A 20,206-nucleotide genomic window follows, 5' to 3' on the forward strand; every position below is an offset into this window, starting at 1 on the left:
TTCCCATTTCCTCCATTTGGACACCCTGCAACCTCACCAACACAGACATCTTTCCCCGGTTTGTTACCCTGTTAATGTTACACACCTTGATACCTTTTGCTGCAACTATAAATTTTACATGACTGAAACTAAACATTGAGTGAAACAAAAAAAACAAATATTGATTTGTTACAAAAGTTATTCTATTGAAATGTAGGCAATGTAAGTTATGAATAAAAATATAAAATACAAAACATATAAACATTATATTACTAAATCAGTTTTAAATGAGGTACATTTTGAATTAACAGTTAATATAAAGTATAAAAATATCTATGGAATTTAAACTCCTTTGGAGCAATGACTGATGGGTAATCTTACTTCCTGCAAAGTGAAGAGTTGCAGTTCTTCCCTACACAGTTCATAATATTTTGTAATGGTTTGTATTCTTACTTAACAGGGCTGAATACCCTGAGCAGTCCACTCCACATAAAACCCTGCCCCTTGAAAAGGAAGCAAAATAGCACAACACTACAGCAGCATGCACGCTTTTGTCTGCTAAGTGAGCTTCTGGACCGAGTTTGCAACTTGTTCCCTGCTGGTAAACTCTAGGCACTGATTACAGATTGACTAACAGCTGCTGACAATCACTGCAGCTGCAGAGATTTCCTGGACAGAGGAGAGCACATGGAGAAACACACAGCATTGTGGCATGTAAAGTCCTTCTCGGTCACGGGCGTGAGCCTCTCACCCACGAGTGGATGCACACTTATTTCTGTGTAGTGTTACTGTTGGTACAGAAAGTTGCTCCTGCATGAAACTGCTCACAGCAAGGTCTGTGGATTATCTCAAGTAACTGGGTCATGATTTTTGGAAGGAGACACTGCTGTTGAGTTTTTCAAATGTATTTCTTTCGCGCTTTGATCATCACAAGCCGAGTGCTGTCTGGTTCCATTTTATTGGAGAGACATCTCTGCTGCCGATCTCTCCAAACCTCTGCAGCTCACACCAGAAGAATTTAGATGGATAAATAGCACCACAGGTAAGAAGAAAAATATGTATTTTTGATCTTGTCCCTTTAACTTTCCTTCGTTCCCTGATATTTAATCTACAAACCTATCTTACCATATTGATCACTGGAAAATTCAGACACAAAGAACATGAAAGATCAAAGCAAGACAGGGGGTTATTACAGAGGGGTATCTTATTTTTTTGAATTTTAATCCAGTATGCAGCTCACGTCTGACACCTTTGCCCATGCATGTGTCCCTGCCAGGCCTGATCAGACCCTGGCTTTAGTCCTGCTTGTGTTTGAAGTTCATGAATCACACTGCTGTTCGCCCCCCCGCTGTGCCGAGTCTGAAGGCCTTCCCATCATGTTTGCTGGCGATTCCCACAGCAGCATAGAGATCCTGCAGAGAGACGGGTGTATAAACCTACTGTACCGCACATCTACTCATCCAGCGGCTCCCGTCCACAAAATCCATACTTGGAGCTGTTTACTCGAAGACTGGAGTGTTTACTCCTGTAGTTCTCTTCATTTGGACAGCTGAGATCAAAGCTGTTTGAACTCAGGTAAGGCACACAGGTTGTTACGAGAGAGTAAGTGGGTTTATGGGACAGATGCTCACATCTGAACGTAAGCTGCACAATCTTAAATAATAAATTGGAAAATGTTACTGTCTGGAACAATCTTCATGCATAATAATGTCTGAAAAACAATCATCGCAAATCTGGCTAATTACCAAAATGCTGTCAGCTGCTTCTTCTGTTGACCAGATTTCAGCCAATACAGTTCAAGTAAAACATAAAAACTGAATGCAATGATTTGCAAGTACATTTTACATATTTAATGTTCAAAGAGAGAGAACTGGCGTGGTTATCTCGAGTGTCTTCAGCACATGACGGGTGCCGATCCAAAAAAATCCAAACATGCACATGAAATCATCAGCACTCACTGATAAGATTTAATGTTTCAGCTTTTTCAGCCTTGGCTTTCCTCATGTTTATTTGAGGATCCTGTTTTATTAGGCTGTATGAAAGTAAAGTGATGTGATTTTCTGAACTTTCTCTCTACTAATTATTTGCCTTTACCCACTTGATCTTTGATGATTATTTATCAAAGTCTCATTGTGTTAATTAGGGATGTTAATGATTAACCATTAATTGATTAATGGCTGTTTGAGAATTTCACCAATTATGATGTATCTCTAATTAATCAATAGTCTAGAAATGGCAGGGAAACTTTAACTTAAAATGAGGGGGAAAAAGAAACAAATGAAAATGAGATCATTACTAATGATTAATCAGTTGTTAATATTTTCAACTATTGTTAATATTTTGTGAAAGCACCAATAGTCATATCTATAATAGGTACTTTGTCAAATGTGATATTTGATTTTTATCTATAGTGCAGTACAGGTTTAGGAGAAACATGCTGCCATCCAGAGGGTGTCACAGATGTCCCTACTTATTCCAGCAAGACGGATCCTGCATTCAGGAAAATATCTTATCTAAGGTTAGGAATTTGTCTATATTACAAGAGCGGCAATGAAGGTGGGGAACAAGAAAAACACAAAGTATTATGATTGAAAGGTTGCTCAATTCCTGTGATGATGCATTAAATTTAATTACCGTCCTCTGTCTTTATCATAGGTTGATAATTGACTAGAAAACTTCCCAAAATTTCCAGAGAAGGCAGGTTTTCCTCTCCTCCAAGACACAATTGATTCCTCTGACTCAAGGCTAAACTTGAACGCCAACCTTTTCTTGTCCGTTCACAATATAGCAAGTGACATGTGAGACGGCTGTTGTCATGGATACAGGCAGTCTTGTGTGCATTGAAACACAGATACAGGCTTGACAGGACGAGTGCCAATTGAACATTAAATGTCGTGTCTTCATACTGTATTCAATTTAATATAGGTTAAAAAGAGAGAATTTGCAAATCATTGCTTTCTGTTTTATTTATGTTTTACACAACAACTCAATTTTTTTTTTGTAATTGGGTTTGTTCAAAAGGACACAGACAGACAATGTGACTATAAAGAGAAGCTTTGCCTCTTTCAGTCTGGGTGTGTTCCAGTAAAGGAGGGGCGGGGATCCTTGTACTTGTCTGTGCCCCGGGGCAAAACAGCACAGCACAAATCTTTATTGTCACATCAGTGATAACAGAGATATCTTATATTCTCTCAAGTGCTTTGGCACTCACATTCAGGCTTATTAAAATACCTTGGTCTTTATCAATATAATAAATATTCCGTAACAGACTTGTACGACCTTTTTCAAAGAATAAACGAGGTGTTCATTTGCAAAAACAGATCAAAGCCAAAATCTTAGAATGAATAAACCAGCATCAGTTTGATTGATATTCCCTCGACTGCTCAAAAAGAAAACATTTTAAGGAAAGGAAAATAAATCAAAACATTTTGCAAATGAACCCTTAACTCGTTTCCACAGAGAAACTACAACCCAGCCTGAACGGAGCTGCCAAGTTGTATTCATTTGTATGTATGAGACATGAGAGAAACGCCGGGGGTTTGTGCTCCATGAGCAGTGGCCTCGACACTGTGGCTCCTGACAGCGGCTGCTTTTAAACCTCCTCCATACAGTGCAGGGCAGCACAGTACAGTACACTGCTGTGTGGTAAAAGTGCAGCATCTCTTGTCTTGGTGATCTAAAATTAAGATGAAAATATAAAAAGAATAACCATGACTACTACCAGCCTGCAATCATAGTATGTCTCATACACTCTGAAGGTCACAATGTAGAAATGTGCCTCCATATCTCCATGGCGATCCAGTGAGTCCTAACTAGCAGCAAAACTATTCAAAGAGATGAAATGTAAAGTCTTCACACATTTGACATGGGAATTCATTTCATTTTCATATCCAAAAGACACTAAAACGTTGTGAATTTGTTCTTTTTTTTCTATTTCCAGTAAATTGGACACTGGAAACGTGAAAATTCAGTTCAGAACAAAATGCAAAGAATGTAGCACTGGATTCAGTACAGATACCGACAGTTGGCAGCTAAATGTCAGATACTATGACCCACGATTCAGCATGACCTTTAAAGGGATAATTTTTTTTTTTTTTTTTTTTTGAGGTTTGGTTGTATGAGGGTAGTCAGTGTGTTACCTACAGTACATGGCTGTCAACACGCCTCCGGTTTGGAGAAACAGAGAGCAGCATCAACACAAATGTTAGTCTGTGTAAAGCAATCATAAATGTATGTTGTGAGTTTATGACATAAAAAAAGTTATTGTATTCCATTACAGTTACAGAAAAAAAGATGTAAGCAGATTAGTTACATTTAGTACAAATGTGATTTTTAAAAATTAGAATTACCATTTTAAAATAAATTTTAAATTAAAGAGTGACATTCAAATAGGTTGAGTGAAGCTGAGTGAAAAAATGCTTCAGTGTGTGGACGTTATTATTTTCCATCCAAGGACTTTTCAACTTACCGGTGATGCTGGTGACCAGGATGGTGTGTGGGTAAAAACACAAGCCCCAGAAAAAGTTCATGGCAGTTTAGTAGACATTTACCAGAAGCGTGAACAGATTATTTAACAAAGAACATTTAAATGTGCGTAATTACCGCTGGTAATATAATCTAAACGTGCATTTGAGCATAAGAAAGGAAGGACAAGAGCTGTACAAACTATAATAAACCAACAACAAACATGAAACATATCAGGCTAAACAACTGCAACCAAAAGTAACGGAAAGTATTCAGGTTACATTACTTACTACCTTTTTAACAGGAAATTAGTAACTATATCAGAATACATTCTTAAAGTAACCCTCCTAACCCTGACTATTAACCATCCAGCCAAAGTTGAATTAAAGTATATAAAATTAGGTTTCAAAATCATTAAAATAAAGAAACCTTTTGGAAACCCTTACGTCTAACTGTTGATAGTACATCACACAACCCCAGACACACAACAAATAAATTATGAATGATGAATTATGAATCTGAATTATCCCTTTCAGTGTAATGACCATCTTTCACTGTGAGGACACTTGTCTGTTTATGGATTCAACAGGTTGTTACAGCAGGTTGTGTTGTGTAATGCTCCTACATGAAAAAAATACGTTACTGTACTGACATGCAGTGACAAAATGACATGCATTTGTCTCTTCACGCTGGACACTCCACTGGTAATCTACTTCAGCCGGTCCACTTAATTACACATCAGTCACTCAGACAAACAGTATGAGAGCACCTCTGGTAATAACAGGACTTCTTCTCTTCTGCTTTAACATATTATTTTTCTGATGCTGCATGTCAGTGGCATTTCAGCACTGGAATAGATTCTGCTCAGTGGTAATTTGTCTCAATGTGGTGTGCAGAGGTTACACAGAGTGAATCAATCTGCAGGCCCTCTGCGAGCGTACCAGCCATTTATGCTTTATCTAACCTGTAATAAAGGGTCACTTCTGCAGTGGGGCTCCTCCAAACCAGTGTTCATGTCCAACTGCTTAGGAGGAGTCCCACTGCTTCAGAAGTCCTGTGTGTTTCAAGACAGAGGAGACAGTTCCTCCATGCCTGGATTATTATATACACAAAGACCTTTACATAATGCATTAAGAACAGGTAAGAAATAAAGTAAAACAGCATACAAATATTATTAACAATTTTATAATAAAGAATTATTATTATTATTGGTCAAGCTTAATAATAAAGTGCATTCCACATGAAAAGATTTCCAGAACAAAAATTAAAATTTAGAAAGCAAGAATTAGGAACATTAGAGCACATAATTAAGCAGGCCAGAGCCTCTACATAAAGCAAGATGAAAGAAAGGCATAAATGCATACATCAAGTAAATTTGAATAAAAGCAATAATGTAAAATTATGTGAAAGAAGATAACAACACACGGTATATAAACAGATAAGATTCAAACATTAGACATAGTTTTATTTGAGGCAGATATACTGTATGATGAACAGATAAAAGTGCATATAGAAATAGTAAAATAGTGATTCTAAAACAAGCACAATTATTATAAATATTCTATGATATATTATTATACTGTGTTATATCCTTATCTGGTCTGTGGAGCAGTCGAATGGTTTTGGTCAGCTGATCTTAGGGATTTTACTCGGGTGTAGAGAGTTAAAAGCTCTTTAATAGAGTCTGGAGCCAGATGATGAATTTTAAAATTAAAGGGATGGTTCAGATCATTAAATATGGGGTTGTATGAGGTTCTCATCATTAGTAAGTGTATTACCTGCAGTAGATGGTGATCGACACGCCACCGGTTTGAAGAAGCAGCAAACGTACTGGTGTAGGAATTTAGACACTTCACCTAAAATAAATAAATATAGGTTTAAGTGTAGTTTAGCATATTTTCACTGCTTTACCTTGACACCAGACAGCTTTTTCTGACAGGAAACCACTGTTATATAAGCCAAATATCACTCTCTCCAAACCAACCAAACTCCATGGTTGAAATTAATCATTTTACCTCGTAGAACATGCAAGTTACTGATCTACCGCCGCCTTGATCAGGTAGTTTGTTTGTGCTATTGTGTGAATCTAAACTAACATCTTAAAACGGCAAAGTCATACAATAACACAAACTAACTGACTGATCGAGGCAGCTGTAGACCTGCAGCTCCTGTGTACCATGAGGTAAAATTACTGATTTTGCCAGTGAAGGATTTGGAGAGAGCGATATCTGACTTGTATAGCGACAGTTTTCCATCAGAAAAGGTTGTCTGACAGCGAGGTAAAGTGGTAGCGTGCACTTCTTTTAAGTGGCTAAAATACCTTTACGTTCCTGACTTTATTCACAGCAGTACATCTGAATTATCCCCTCAAAATGAATTTTTGTAGATGTAGTCAGTGTTAGTTAAAGTCCTATGAAAGTCTGTTTCAGCTCCACGGTGCACAGTAAGTAAATGCTGCTCCTCCATTTTCAGTTTGCACTCCAGTTAGCAGACTGATGCCCTGAGAGGCCGAGAGGGTTCATATGCTAAAAGACAAGCAGGGATGCATTTTGGACCAAAGCCAGCGTGAGATTTCCAGACAGGCAGCAGTCGTTTAAACTCTCTATTCTCCGACACACTGGAAGCCAGCGAAGAGAGCCACATGGTGTGATGCGTTCTGTTTTCTTGGTATTTGTTAGGACTCTAGCAGAATCCTAAATGAGCTGAGGTTGTCAGAGAGAAAAGAGCATTACAGTAATCAATACAGAACATTTAATTACTGTTATTCCAACACATTCTCATTCCCAGCTCTTCAAATATGGCAGCTTGGTCAGCGGCCTTGCGCTTCAAACTGTAATGCCGTAGGCTACCCTCTAGCATCAGTTTTGCACACAGAGGGCTCCAGGGTCAAGTTAGTACTTCTAAACATGTGAGGTGCACGTTTCCCATAAACATGTAAAGAAAAAAAAAACATTGCAACCATTTGTGTACGGACAGTGAACGTGTCAAACACCACATGAGAGGAGACTCACAGCAGGACAGCATCAGGAATGCTTTGGTGTGAAAGATTAAAATTTTACCCGCATAACACGGTGAAGAGGTTTGCAGCATTAGGGCGCAGTGCAGCTCTGCTCACCATCAACCAAGCTGCTTTCAGCATCAAGACTCCATGTCTAAAAAAAAAACTTTTTGTCATGCTAATGAGGGTCTAATGTTAAAGACAGAGTTCGCACACTGTGATCTGTGATTATAGGCTACAGGTTTAAAAGTAGAATTTGACTTGACTCATTATTAGTTACATTTCAGGGCTCATATTCAATAATTTTTAGTGGAATACATTTTAGAAGTAACTCTGTCACAATCTGCCTCTCTGTCCACCTGTCCCACCACATTCCCACTTCCTCAGGGACATTCATTGCTGTTCTCAATTTGTCCACCAGGTGCCCTCAGATTTTTCTGCAGTTTCCTCCTCTTCCTTCCTCCTCCAGTCTCCTCACCTGAGTTTCCCCGCCCATCCTCTCACCTGCAACTCACTCCCTCGTCAGCCACTCACTACATATACCAGCCCAGGTGGTTTGTGCCTTTGTCAATTTGTTCTGGTTTCTTTTTTTTTTTTTTTTGCTTTGGTTTTCTTTTACCTGGACCTGTTACCTGTCTGCCTTTCTGCAAACCTGTGGACCTGCCTGCCTGCTGACTGCTCTGCCTGTCTGCCCACCTGTAAGCTTTACCTGTATTTAATAAATCTCTAAAGTTATGTGGCATAACTTGTTTCACACAAACCCCACTCTCCTTGGTGAAAGTCCTGTGTTGGATGTTTGACCCATCCATCCACCCCCACCTCCTCCACGCTGTCTTTCTCACTCTTTACTCCATCGCTCACCTGACTCTAACTGTACATCAAATCATGTCAGTTGAGGGGTATCCACTGCATTATAGTCTGAAGCACAGGGGAAATGACCAAAGTGACATATTTTGACGCGTTCGGAGTGGGAACAGGTTGCTCATTCTTTAAATTCCACGCAAAAGCTGAAAGAAAAAAGGAAAAAAGACACCCAAAGCAGCTTCTGGTGATGTCTTACATTTCTGGTCCCATTTTTATATTTTGTAATGTTTCTATTTTATTCCTGTGGATAACAGGCCAGTCATGGGGACTGTGATCTCATGTCAAGATATTTCCAGAGCAGCTACAATGACGTCTGACAGCAGAAATATCTTTAACTATATAAAACATCAACAGTAAATGTCAGGTTTCAGTGTCAGTCCCTGTGTATCAAAGAGAGAGGCTTCTTTCTAGGCTTACCATTTTCACGGGCGTTCAGCAATCATACAGGGAGAAATCCATCATAGAAGCGGCAGAGATAACAGCCTCACGCTGACAGCTGCCTCCATAGACCAGAATGCAACGCTAAGACAAGACATGTTGCATTTTAGGTAAGGGCTACAAGTCTTTATGTGACTGGCAAAACTCTTGTTCTGACTGTGCCGTTCACATTTCTCCATATATATCCTTGTAAGTTAAAGCTCCCTCTCTGGAGAGATAAGGTAGGCTGACGGAGGGAAAGTTGGGGGGAACAATATATAACATTTCTTTAACTTCATGTTAATGTTGGCTGTTGGCTGACAATGATTTAGCTTCTGGGGACAGCGGCCAGTGTTCCAGGGCGTGTACCCAGCAGATATTTTGATAACGGATATCCAGGCCAAGACTTCCTCTTCCGTGCACCAGACATTTCAGCCCAATTAGCAATTTAAGACATGAGAACGGAGCTGGGGGCTAATGTCCATTAACAGATATCTGCATATGAATGCAGATAAATTTAAAAGAGCTAATAAGAGGTTAGCTGGTGTGTTCTGAGATTGTATATTGGCCAGAGTGTTGCTACATGAAACCAAAGCCCACTCAAATGTAATTAGTCAATTCTACTCAGACTGCAAACAGAAACATAAACGTTTCCCTTACCAAATTTATATCCCTTGCCTACAGACTCGGCATTCATATGAGTTTTGTGGTAATATTCTTCATTTCAGTTATTGTCATCAAATCCCTGGGAAAAACTTTGCTGTGCAGTTGTTACCATGTTCATGGAAATGACAGAACATAGTTGTGACAATAAGCTCTTCTGGTTTATTATTATTATTCTTCTGTCTCAACCCAGCTGGTTGCAGCAGAATGACGTCCACCCTGAGCCTGATTCTGCTCGATCAGAGTTTTTCCTGGTGCTTGCTGGCTCATGATAGGAGTTGTTGGTTCTCAGCACAGTCTAGACCAGGGGTCTGCAGCCTGTGGCTCCAGAGCCACAAGTGGCTCTCAAGCCCTGCTCCAGTGGCTCCCTTTAGCTTTCCCAAAAAACAAAAACATTACATGGAAATGAATAACAGGTTTTTTAATCATTGTTGTACGTCTACACTGTAAAAACAAAAAAGTTGAGAAAAGCTCAAACTTTCAAGGCAATGCATTGCAGTAGATTTTTTTTAGCCCAACTCAGATACTTGGAGTTTTGAAAAAGATTTACCAACTTCAAATATATATATATCAACTTCAACTTTTGTTGAGGTAATTAACATTTCTTCTTCGGTAAACTGAAAACTTTAAGTTTTACAACATCAACTTAAAAATCTTAACAAATCTATTGCAGTGCATTGCCTTGAAACATTGACTTGTCTCAACTATTCTTACATTGGAAATTGATTCTTACATTCTTTTACTCTAAAAATATGTAGTCTGTACACCGAAGAATATTTTGTCAACTTAAATGTGTCATAGCCTACATCTCTGGCTCAGTTCCTTTTCCCTTTATATTTTGATGGTGGCTCATCTTAATAATATTGGTGTGACTTGACTTGAATAAGAAAAATTTACACTCCATCAGCAGATGGAATCTAAATATCCATAATAATTTGGTGAAATCATTTGATTCAAGAAAGACTGTCCCCATTACTCTGGAACTGGGCCTTCATCAATTGTACCAGTGAAAAAGTAAATGTTTTACTACATTTTGTCTGGGCTGAATGCTGCCCATGAGATACTGTTTGACTGCAGTTCAACACGACTGCTGCGAAGCCTTCCAACTCTAAATACCTTAAATTTAGTTAAAAGCACAGATGAATAGCTACAATGACTAGTGTTTTTGAGAGCTGACTAGTCTATGAAACCTGTATTCTGGATAATCCACAGACCTCACTGTGAGCAATTTTTAGAGGAGCAATTTCTACTTGCACAAAGTACTTGCAATATTTCCAGTGAGTGCTGTGGATTAACAGATCTGAGGACACTGTTTCTGGAAAGTCATGTTATTGTTCTGTTTCTTCAGTGTCATTTATCATTTCTGTGAGCACCACACCCGAGGTAGGGGCAAAAAATCTCAGACATTTATCTTCAAACCTGGCCACAACAATCATTTTGACATGTAATAGAAGGAAAAACACAAGTGTAATTAATAAAATTTATATACATGGCTGCCTCCCAAATAGGCGAGTCAGGGGTCCTGGTGTTGTGCATGATGGCTAGTTGACTCAAACAGCAAATGCGACAATTTACAGAGAGTTATCATTGATGTAATTAGTTACAACTGTGTGTTTTTCCTGCTATTGCAACTTTAAATGTCTGCTGTGGAAAAAAAGGTCTCATTAGACAGCAGAAACCTCAGCCAGACATCACTGAAAATGAGCAAGACATATTTGTAAACACCAGTTATTATAATTCTGGCGAAGTAGTTAATATTAAAGGGTCAGTTCACTTGACTTGTTTGCTCAGGCTTGGGCAAACTGACTTTTGCATTTGCTGCCATTTTTCTTTTCAATTCCTAACCTGTCTCCACTGACATTTAGCTTTTTTCCGATGAAATATTTCTCAGGGAGGAAAGGGGCGATGCAGCACTGAATAACTTTAGGCTCGAGTTACAGTGGACAAGGTGACACCAGCAAGGACGCCATTTTCTCCATAACAGTTAACAGAAGGCACTGACTAACTAAAGGCCCTTGTACACATGCACTGCATCTCTGCACTTAGTCCGCTGTGTTGTACTCTCTTTTCATTGCCTGTACTGTGTATCACTTTCCACTCTTTGGTTGATCTTTTGTTTGTTAATATACAATAACGTTTTTCACCTCATGTTTTAATGTAAAAGTGTGCGTCCTGCCCGTAGTTTAGTTAGAAAATCCCAGCGTGCAAAGCATCTCTCCTGCTGGGCAGGCAGATTGGAGTCATGCCATCTTCTCTTTATCACCCTTCTCCGCCTCCACCACAGTTATTGAGGCTGAGTTTGTACGGATATCAACACAAAAGCAGTCATTACTGATGAATCTGCCTCCTCTTGCTCTGTCTGCAGCCGCCACAATGTTTTTGGTGAGTTTTTATGTTTCTGTTGAGCTTGAATGACATGTTTTACAATGATGAAGTTACTGTTTCTGGTTAAAGTAAAACATGTCTTACCCTTTAACAAAAACTTGACAGAAATGAAATAAAACTCGCTAAAATCTTGGCTCGTCTTTCCACTGCTCTAATAATCACCAGCTTTGGTTGTTTGGTTAATGGTGGGTTGGAAATAAAATCGTAATTTACTGAGTTAGATGTGAAAATATTTCTCTACACTGTTTCTCTTGCGTTGAGGGTTTATTTCGGCCAAACCAGACTTGGTAATTGTAAGAACAGTGGAAAGATGAGATTCTGTATAACCTTGAGTAGGTCTTGTAGACTTCATTTTTACATTTTTGGGACTAAATATAGGTGGTGTGGAAGAAATCCCAATAGAATACAATTAGATTATTGCTGCAGGTCTATTGCACTCACAAGGATGTTGCACTTTGAGGAAAAAAAATCAATTTGTTTGTTTGGAGAAATGCTCAAACAGGGAGAAGTTGCCAATAAAGAGGCAGCATCAAAACAAGCTGTATTCACTGACACATGTTGACATCTCTTAGCCAGGTCGATGAGCTGTGCCAGCGGCCTCTCTATCCAAACCAGCATTATTCACCACTTTAAATGCTGTGTAATCAGTAGTTTCTGTTGAACACTGGCGAGCGCTCAACCAAAGCAGTGTTTCCTCCCGCTGCTCAACTTGCATAATTCCAGCATGTATTTCCTGTTTTATCAGAGGGACTGGCTGTGTGGACTGAGTGCAGGTACCAGTGTCCTGGTGGTTTTTTGAATAAATCTATCTGGACGTTTTTTGTTTTTTTTCTAGGACAAGATGGCTATGCAACCAAGGACAACAAAACCATTATTCATCATGGTGGGAAAGACAGCCGTTTAAAGTTTTATTGAGGCTCAAGGTGTGCCTTTGTAAGCATGTCTTGTCTTCAGCCTTGGCCAATGAAAGCCTAAAATTGAGGGGAAGGCTAGACAGCCTATGGAAAGGGTTTTTTGCTAATTATAGTTTCAGGGGTTTCTTGTGTGAAGCTGTATATGCCCTGAAAGATTAAAAAATCATAGACACTAAAGGAATTGTAGATACACTTTTCAAGCATCTGTACTGGCAACTTTTACTCCTTTTTTTGTCTCTTTGTGCTGAAGCTGCAATGTGGACTTGGAGACGCCAACTATACAACACACCAAATAATCATACATGTTTTATGAACACAAGTGCCCGATGAAAAATTCAACTTTTCTTACCCAACAGAAAAATCGTCGTCTTGTCCTGTCCTATAAAGCCTGAAATCATAACTTAGAGAACACAGGTTCAGTTATTATTTATCTGAGTTTAATGTATGCACAACAACAACAGTGTTGACAGCTCATGCCGTCACATCCCGACATCCATCCAGAGTGGCACAGTCAGTCTGAGGGCGTTTCAGCAAACATGGCGAACGATTGCATGAGTGTGTGGGAGCCTGTTTGGCTCCTGCTATCTCGCTCAGGAAACAAAAGTCAGAGTTTAAGAACATCGCTTTTGGCCACGCAGTGACACTTGCTATGTTGTGTGCGAGGTATTGAGTTTGAGAACAAACTCACCTGAATGTTGACGGGCCCTCTGAGAAGACTGAGACAACAGCAACTGTCTCCTAGGTCTCCCACCAACCCCCGCAAGCTTTACATGTGGTATCGGAAAGTCAGTGAATACAGTGAACTGCAGAGATATCACAGTTACAACCAGTGATCAGAAAGCTTGGGAAAGAATCATTCTTATACAAATGCTGTTATATTAATCAAGTAGTCTGCATACATATATTCATTGTGAGTCTTTTCATATGTGGCAGCATATGGAAAAAGAAATAATATTCGAATATTTGCATTTCCTGCAGAAAATATGAGTGATTGCTGCACCTGCTGCTGTTGCTCACCAGCCCAGCCTCTGAAAGAGTCACAGCAAGAAGCATTTGTGATTCATGATACCACCTAAAATCAGCAGTAATTGAATAATGTGTTGATAGTGCTGTTTTATTGATGGCCACAAGGTGGCGCTATTGGTGCCATGCTTCAACATGCCATGCACATGCTTCATCAGGACAACAGAATTAGAGCAATATGATGTTTTACTTTTACTGTAGTGGAAATTGAAAAATGTCTGTCTGTAAATGTGTGAGTAGTAGCAATCCAAAAATTACAGAAGAAGAAAATGAAAGTCAGAAAAATAAAGAGTGGAGAACACTGCTGTAACTCCATCTTTTGCCTCATGGTAAGCGATCTGCTTTTGACCGGCTCCCTGAGGCTGGTGCTGCATGCACAATGAAGTCATGACAGGGAAAATAAAGTGTTCAATGCAGAAATTGCTATAAATGTAACATACAAATCGATGGAGGGTTCATTTTGTTTGGGTTTTTTGCAGCATTGCAGCTAAAAACAACGGCTTTATCATAGCTAGCTCCAGAGCAGTAAAAGTGGCATTTTGCCTGATGTACACTTGCACAGTAGTTCTGAAGTGTATATAATATACAGAAAACAAACTGGTTAAAATCCGCTTTTAGTGATCAGTTTGACCCAGACATGCATGATATCAGCCTACATGAGTTATGTTTTCATGCCTTGTTTCGTCATCTGTGATGTGAAAACAGATTTCCACAGAGAGTTAATAAAAAACAACTTTTTCTCTGTCCACATACATTATAAACCCTTTAATATAACAACGACTGTGGTCAAGGCAGCGTTTATGAAGAAGATGGTATGGCTGACTGTGTGTCTCCTGTCCTGCACGCTCCACGCTGGCTGACAGCTCGTCACCTGTGCTCCATTTCTATCGCTCTTCTCTGCTTCTATCACAGTTAATTTTGTGGTCGGTGGTGATTAAGAGACTTGGATTGTACATTTTACAGCCTGCCATGCTGTTGTCCTGTGTACATAATACTCCTAAATTAGTACCAGTGCCTACAAATAACAGATACAGTACTAGTAAGTATGTAGTAGTACATAAATTTGATCATATTTGCTCACCTGAGGAAATGCTGCTGTCATCAACATCAGCGGTCTCCTCGTCAGATATAAAGGCAAAGTCATTATGATACATCACATCTAGTGTTTTATATTTTTGTGGCCCACCGCCGGTGCCAGGAAGGCCCACATTGCCGGTTGATGTGCTGGGCATAGAGTCGGAAGGTGTATACTGTCCAATGCCAGATACTTATACAGTTGTTTTTAAACATTCATTGATCATCCCAAAAATACATCCACACTTCAAACCATTCAGCTTGGTATTTTAAGCCTGTTTAAAGTAGCTACAAGCTAACAGAAGGGTTCCTGCTGCCAGCATCAATGTTAGCTTGGCACGTTTTGTTATGCGTCTGTACTGACCACACCACCGGGCGATTATTTCAATTGACAGCTCAAGCATGTGGCACCGAAATGAGGCACAGTATTCTGCATTTTGATAGTTTCTAGTAGGTACTGGTTGTGTAAGAATCGGTGCCATATTGGCACTGTGTTTCAGTACCCAGCCCTAACAATGATGCAACTAAAAAACAAGAGCTGACCACATGTTTCACCGTCTCTCATCAGTTAACCACCACTGCATGCTGTCATGTTTTTTTAAGAAGTGTGACAGCTAATATGAAATATATTCACAATCCCCTTTATTCAAAAATCCTCATTCAAATGTTGTTCCTGCACATTTTTGTAAGCTTCTGTCTGTTTTATCCCATTAATATAATGTACACTGACTGACAAATAACAAAAAAAAGAAGTGCTCGACTTTAAGGATCTCAGTCGACACAGGGGTCTCCGACTGACAATTTGAATCTTATCCAGAAATGTGTTCTATGAGGTCTCTCTGTTTCCCTTTCAGGTCTCGTTCATCTCTTCCTGTGTGGTCTCTGAGCTTCATCGGGAAACACCAGAAGACAGACGATAACAGGTGACTATTATAAAACCATGCACAGTGTTGCTTTGTGCCTCGCTGTTCCTTCTGCTGGCTGGCAGTACTTTTCTTCATGTAGGGTGCTGCAAAAAAAAAAAAAAAAAAAAAAAACACTTTTTAAAAATCATTTCTGATTGGCTCGTGCAGCGATCTCCGTGTAATGACATGCAAATGTGTCTCTCAGACGGTGAAAATGTGTTTTTAGTCCATTGCCACCTTCACAGCAGGCCTGGGAAGCTCAGCCCGCTTTGATGTTGAAGCTGGGCTCATGATGCGTTCATGTCATGTTGGAAGTCTGCGTAGGCTCCCGTGTCACCCACTTAACGTCATGAATTGTGGAAGTGTTATCACAAGCAGCAAACGTGGCACTGAATGCACCAGTTTTGGCATACGTGATGCTAAAAGTGATGTGTTTTTGATCACCTGAATGTAATCAACATTATTTATGTAAAGCAGTTTCTGCTGTAGTTTATTTATGGTTGACTTTAAATTCATGAAAAAAAATAAGTAAGTAAGCTGAGGCTGAAGTTTGCATTAAGAAGAATTTCTTTCAAGTGTCTATAATATATGTCACCTCTGCATCAGTCTTACAAGTACATATGAATTATTCAAACAGTTTTCAACCTCAGATGTTAACTGATACAACTGATCTGAGCACCTTTTATCATGGACGTCTGCCACATTTCAATGCAGTAAGATGCTTTACACAGACAGAAGTGCACACACACACACACACACTCACACACACAGACTTAATAGCAACTGTTGGCAGCCTCCCTTAAATGGCTGAGGACGGGGAGGGTTTTCAGCTTCTGTGGGAGTCAACATGTTGTCAGGGTCCATCGGCAGCGAGCCCTCTGCAAGAGGGTGATAACCCCGAGCCTTCTTCTCAGCCAACACGTCCGACTTAATCATCAGCAAGAGTCTGACCTAGAAGAGGAAATGCAAAGAAAGCAAATAAACCTTCATCCACAACAAACAAACCGCACATTTTTATGATTCACATGAAATGTCTGAGGTGTCAAACTCATGAATAGTGGAGGAGAATAAGTTGAGTAAGAGATTCTTTCCGCTGTCTCACATTCATTCAACTGTGCACACTAGTGATATAAAAAACACACATTTCTTTTAACTACACAATTGTATCTTTAAATGATAGCTCCATTTTAAGACTTGATTAAACAACCTTGTCTACCTGGAACCAACATGTTTTATCACCCCTTAGCTTCTCATACTGATGCACAAGGTACACTTTTGCACCTGTTTTAGATGCCCCTTTAATAAGTGGTTAATCTTGTGTAACAGTTTGGTTAGGTTTAGGCCATGGACAACATAAGCCAAAGCATCTTAATTGCCCCCTGGTGGCTGGCTGCAGAATAAGTCATATATCTCCCCTCCCCCATATTAATAGATGGGACATGGGCTAAACTAAAACATCAAAGTACATGTTCAGTAAATTTTTCCTCAAAATGTTTTCTGTCATTTTAGACTGATATTTATTCAAGTGTTCATTTTCCTGATCAGTTTGATCACTATTAGTTATTTGAGGTTATAAAAAAGGTGGTTCATGCCATGAGTGACAGCTGAGCTCTGCTCACCATCGAGTCCACCGGCTGTGTGAGCAGGAACTTGAAAGCGTAGCTCCAACGTTGATCACTGCTATACAGACTCTAGCTCCAAATGATGCTCCAAGAACAAGATGGCACTTCTCCCTATCCCATGGTTATATTATAGAGAAGTGGGTACAGTGTTGCAGCCTATGAGAGCTGCTCAGTGACGTATGAAACCAACTTCTGCATTTGCTTCTGCTTTGTGCAGCTCATAGAACAAGAGATGTAGAGACTGCTTTAAGCTGAGCGGCTAACTTCCAGTTTAGCCCTCTGCTAAATCGAATAGGATAAAATAATTTAATCATACGGCTCTTCTAGACTTTCCAAATATTATTGGACTGGATGGATCGAATTTCTGGTTGTGAAACAAGTTATTTCACAGATGTTGTGATGCTCAAAAAATTGTATCCACCATCTTACAGTGGCTTCTTTCACATCGCAAGTCTATGGGAGAAAAGTCTTTCTGGGCCGCAGAGCATCACATGACGTTGTCAGTTTGGCCACTGTCACTTCCTTTGGGAACCTTCCAGGAGGCTTGTAATATCTGGGATGTTTTGGCTTCAGTTTTGCGCAGTGGAGCTGTGGCATTGGGGATAAAATAAGTACGCTATGTTACATAAGATAAGTAGAGCTGCAACTAATGATTATTTTCATGATGGATGACTCTGAAGATTATTTTCATGATTACATCTTCAAATTGCATCTTTTGTCCAATTAAAACCCAAAGACTCATCATTTAGTATCATACATGACAAAGAAAAGCAGCAAATCGTCACATTTAAAAACCTGGAACCAGCAAACGTTTGACTTTTTTGCTTGAAAAGTTATGAAAATGATCAATTGATTATCCTCCTCTAAAATGAAGTAAGTCACATTCTGTTAGTTTGAAACAGGGCCATTATGTGATGCACACTCATCCATAGGACCATTAAATCAAGATGATGCCTGTCTGGTTGTATAAAGCAAAGCTTGTTGTTTATTTGCTATTCTAGATGTAATGCAACTGCTGGCAAACATAAAATAAATGGGCAGTTTGTTGGTCCTAAAATATAATAATATATTTTAGCAAACTTTTTCAAGGCTTTTCAAAAATGTAGAAATACATGATTAAGACCAGTTTTTTTCTGCCTGAGGACAGCATTATCCTTTGTTCCAAGGCTAATGAGGTGTAGATAATCACATGTAATTAATACACTATGGGCCTGTCTCTAAAAAGCAACATAAAGTAGGACATGAGGATGTATCTATAGGCACACTGTTGTAATTCAAAGCATCCATAAAGGTCTCTTGCACCAAGTCTCCCCTGTGAAAAGTTTCCTCACACATTATACCCAGAACTTTAACTTTAAAAAAAACTTTCTTTTGGTCTTCAGGGATCCCTTAAGTGGTCGTAGAAGATGATATATTTTTTTTAAAAATCAATAATGATTTTCTTCTCTATAGTCTGGTGATTTTATGTTGAGACCAACCTCTACAGTAAATGTCAACAGCAGGCAGTCTTGAGTAACCCAAATCAGTTTATCAAGATGCATATGTGCCTTCAGACATTAAAAGGTAGCTTCATTATTTTCAACCTGGACCCTATTTTCCCATGTTTTTGTGTCTGACTAATGAGGGCAACAATTGTTTTAAATTAATCCAGTGTCGAGAGAGATTGCTGCAACCATAAGCCATTAAGGCTCAAACATTATGGAAAGGATCCCTACAGAAATACAAATATAAAGAGTAAGATCTTTTTTGTTTGCAGAAACAGCTTTACTGCTCTCGCCAAACCCACCACACTCAACAGAAAAAAAATTAAAACTCACCAAAACCACTGTTGTTCATCTTTCCACTGCTCCAACAATCACCACCTCTTGTTCAGTTTAAATAAACCTTTAACTCATGTGAAAATATCAGGAGAGGAGTGAGGAGGTCAGACATCAGAGAGGCAGCAGGGAGAAACGGTTTGTTTCTAGACAGAATATTTTCACATCTAAGGTTGTGAATTAAGGGTTTATTTCAACCAGTCCAGAACTGGTGATTGTTGAGACCGTGGAAAGTTAAACCAAGATGGTTTTGGTGAGTTTAATTTTCTTTCTCTCTGGTTTGAATGAAGTGTCTTTTACAATCATAAAATTGCTGGTTCTGTAAATGGAGTCTGGGGACTTTGGCTGTTCCTGTCAAATCAAAAGGGGTCTTAGTCTTGAAAAAAAAAAAAGGTCTATCTTTACAGGAATCCTTTCCATAATGATGTCAGACAGTTTGAATGACAAGCTGGGCCTGTCAGCGGCAAAAACAAGCATTCTTAGTGGACATACACTGACAATTGGCAATTCTTAAGTCCCACCCCTTTTTGCTCTGTACTCCAATAACAGTTCAGAAAGAATCAGCCAACTTTCTCTTTCCTGTTTCCTCTAAAAATGGTTAAAATATGTTGCTGGAGACCTGTAAAAGTCACATAGTCACATCTTAAATGTGCTAATGTTAGCAAAATGTGGGCTAACTAGCTAGCTAATGGTTGATTGATTGTGTGCTATCTAGTTAGCCAGCATTTTGCTAACATAAGCTATCACATGTAACTAGCTAGTTATCAATTGATGTAGATTAGCTAGCTAGTTAACTTGTGTTTTGCTAACATTAGCCACCTTAAGATGTGACTATAGAGGGTGTGTGTGTGATGTCATAGTAGGCGGAGTCACTGTTACTACATCCTTTGATTAGCTAAAAGATGATCAAGTAGCAGTATCAGCTTGAATGTCACAAAAAAGACAAGTTCTGTTGTGCAATTCACTGTACAAATAGATTTTGCCACTCTGTCCGGCACGTCCCTTTGAGAAAATGAGTAGTATATACCCTCTATATATACCGTATTTGTCGCATTTACAGGTCTCCTAGCAACATCTTTTA

General features: G+C 39.2%; 1 long non-coding RNA gene across 2 annotated transcripts; it reads left to right on the top strand.

Moving 5' to 3' along the window:
* Positions 1-645: 645 nt before the first annotated feature.
* Positions 646-14,017, top strand: LOC146319426 (uncharacterized). Of its 2 annotated transcripts, XR_014771570.1 has the most exons (4): positions 646-1,021; positions 1,256-1,554; positions 12,606-12,693; positions 13,663-14,017. It is a non-coding gene; the product is annotated as an uncharacterized LOC146319426 (long non-coding RNA). The 2 variants fall into 2 exon arrangements; XR_014771569.1 differs by lacking the exon at positions 13,663-14,017 and having other exon boundaries at positions 655-1,021; positions 12,606-13,078.
* The last annotated feature ends 6,189 nt before the right edge of the window (positions 14,018-20,206 follow it).

The sequence above is a fragment of the Lutjanus erythropterus genome, chromosome 11 (genome assembly GCF_056507025.1).
Source record: "Lutjanus erythropterus isolate fLutEry1 chromosome 11, fLutEry1.hap2, whole genome shotgun sequence".
Taxonomy (NCBI): Eukaryota; Metazoa; Chordata; class Actinopteri; order Lutjaniformes; family Lutjanidae; genus Lutjanus; species Lutjanus erythropterus.